This window comes from Ascidiella aspersa, chromosome 5 (assembly GCF_963924565.1).
Source record: "Ascidiella aspersa chromosome 5, kaAscAspe10.2, whole genome shotgun sequence".
NCBI lineage: Eukaryota > Metazoa > Chordata > Ascidiacea > Phlebobranchia > Ascidiidae > Ascidiella > Ascidiella aspersa.
In genome coordinates, this window is record NC_139451.1 from 10,835,524 (window position 1) to 10,838,023 (window position 2,500).

Below are 2,500 nucleotides of genomic sequence, written 5' to 3' on the forward strand. Positions count from 1 at the left end.
CATATGCTTGTCTCAAAGATTAAGCCATGCAAGTCTAAGTACGAGCTCTCCGTACAGTGAAACTGCGAATGGCTCATTAAATCAGTTATGGTTCATTTGATCGTACGTTTTTACGTGGTTAACTGTGGAAATGCTAGAGCTAATACATGCGTGAAGCGCCGACCTCGCGGGAGGCGTGCTTTTATCAGACCAAAAACCGACCGGGCTTCGGCCCGCAACCTTTGGTGACTCTGGATAACTTTGCGGATCGCACGGTCTCGCACCGGCGACGGATCATTCAAGTGTCTGCCCTATCAACTTTCGTCGGTACGGTACTGGCCTACCGAGGTTCTTACGGGTAACGGAGAATCAGGGTTCGATTCCGGAGAGGGAGCCTGAGAAACGGCTACCACATTCAAGGAAGGCAGCAGGCGCGCAAATTACCCATTCCCGACGCGGGGAGGTAGTGACGAAAAATAACAATACAGGACTCTAAACGAGGCCCTGTAATTGGAATGAGTACACTTAAAACCTTTAACGAGTATCCATTGGAGGGCAAGTCTGGTGCCAGCAGCCGCGGTAATTCCAGCTCCAAAAGTGTATATTTAAGTTGTTGCGGTTAAAAAGCTCGTAGTTTGGATTTTGGGCGCAGGCGGCCGGTCCGTCGCAAGGCGTGTACTGGCCGTCCTGGCCTCACCTCCGGTTCTCCGCCGGTGCCCTTTGACTGAGTGTCGGCGGCGGCCGGAACGTTTACTTTGAAAAAATTAGAGTGTTCAAAGCAGGCGATTCGCCTGAATAATGGTGCATGGAATAATGGAATAGGAACCTCGGTTCTATTTTGTTGGTTTTCGGAGCGCGAGGTAATGATTAAGAGGGACAGACGGGGGCATTCGTACTGTGCCGTTAGAGGTGAAATTCTTGGATCGGCGCAAGACGAACGACTGCGAAAGCATTTGCCAAGAATGTTTTCTTTAATCAAGAGCGAAAGTCAGAGGTTCGAAGACGATCAGATACCGTCCTAGTTCTGACTATAAACGATGCCAACTAGCGATCGGGGGGCGTTAGTTTTACGACCTCTCCGGCAGCTTGCGGGAAACCAAAGTCTTTGGGTTCCGGGGGAAGTATGGTTGCAAAGCTGAAACTTAAAGGAATTGACGGAAGGGCACCACCAGGAGTGGAGCCTGCGGCTTAATTTGACTCAACACGGGAAATCTCACCCGGCCCGGACACAGTGAGGATTGACAGATTGAGAGCTCTTTCTTGATTCTGTGGGTGGTGGTGCATGGCCGTTCTTAGTTGGTGGAGCGATTTGTCTGGTTAATTCCGATAACGAACGAGACTCTGGCTTGCTAACTAGTTACGCGACCCAATCGGTCGGCGTCTAACTTCTTAGAGGGACTAGTGGCGTTTAGCCACACGAGATTGAGCAATAACAGGTCTGTGATGCCCTTAGATGTTCGGGGCCGCACGCGCGCTACACTGACCGGATCAGCATGTGCTCGCCTTGGCCGACAGGTCTGGGTAACCCGCTGAACCCCGGTCGTGCTAGGGATAGGGAATTGCAATTATTTCCCTTGAACGAGGAATTCCCAGTAAGCGCGAGTCATTAGCTCGCGTTGATTACGTCCCTGCCCTTTGTACACACCGCCCGTCGCTACTACCGAATTGAATGGTTTAGTGAGGTCCTCCGATTGGACCTGGCGCGGCCGGCAACGGTCGAGCCGGCGTCCGAGAAGACGATCTAACTTGATCATTTAGAGGAAGTAAAAGTCGTAACAAGGTTTCCGTAGGTGAACCTGCGGAAGGATCATTAACGGTCTCGCAAACGCTTCGGCGAACGCGAAACTCGGACAAGCGAGAGGAAAAAGTCTTTGCTACCCGGCGCCCGACCCGCGAGGAGCGGCGCGCCGGCCGGCGATTCGGTCACCCGGTAATGTTTGCGCGTCGAGTGCCGCGGTGCCGCGCGCTCCGGCTTCAAGCGTCGGCCTGGCCGACCGCTCGGCGCGGTCTATTTTGTCACCCTATAGTGCGAGGCACTGTGCGAGCGAAACAATCGTGGATGGCTCTTGGCGGTGGATCACTCGGCTCGTGAGTCGATGAAGGACGCAGCTAGCTGCGTGAATTAGTGTGAATTGCAGGACACATTGAGCATCGACGTTCTGAACGCAAATTGCGGCCTCGGGTCAATCCCGGGGCCGCGCCCGCCTCAGGGTCGCGTTGCAAACGTTCCGCGCGGGGATTTCTCCGCGCGGCTGCTGCGGCGTCGGACGCGCGAGCGCCCGTCCCGCTCAAGACAGCACGGCACGATGCGCGACGATCGCGACCAGAATCCGCGCGGCGGCGGCGAGTCGACCTCGAAGAGGCCAACGGCTGGCGGCTCAAGGGCGGGAATCGAGGTGCGCGGCGGCGCGCGGCGCCGACGGCGAGCGCGGAACGGGAAGAATAGTCCCGGTCCTTACTTTCGGCCTGAGGTCGGACGAGGCTACCCGCTGAATTTAAGCATATTACTAAGCGGAGGAAA

The 2,500-nt window shown here is 55.3% G+C and overlaps 2 non-coding genes and 1 pseudogene across 2 annotated transcripts; all 3 read left to right on the top strand.

Annotated features, from left to right (window-relative positions):
- On the top strand, positions 1 to 1,792 carry LOC146143359 (small subunit ribosomal RNA). Its single transcript, XR_014500951.1, has one exon. It is a non-coding gene; the product is annotated as a small subunit ribosomal RNA (ribosomal RNA).
- Positions 1,793 to 2,040: 248 nt separating this feature from the next.
- On the top strand, positions 2,041 to 2,194 carry LOC146143360 (5.8S ribosomal RNA). The gene has a single exon (XR_014501102.1). It is a non-coding gene; the product is annotated as a 5.8S ribosomal RNA (ribosomal RNA).
- Positions 2,195 to 2,441: 247 nt separating this feature from the next.
- Positions 2,442 to 2,500, top strand: part of LOC146143361 (large subunit ribosomal RNA) — a 3,680-nt pseudogene continuing 3,621 nt past the window's right edge.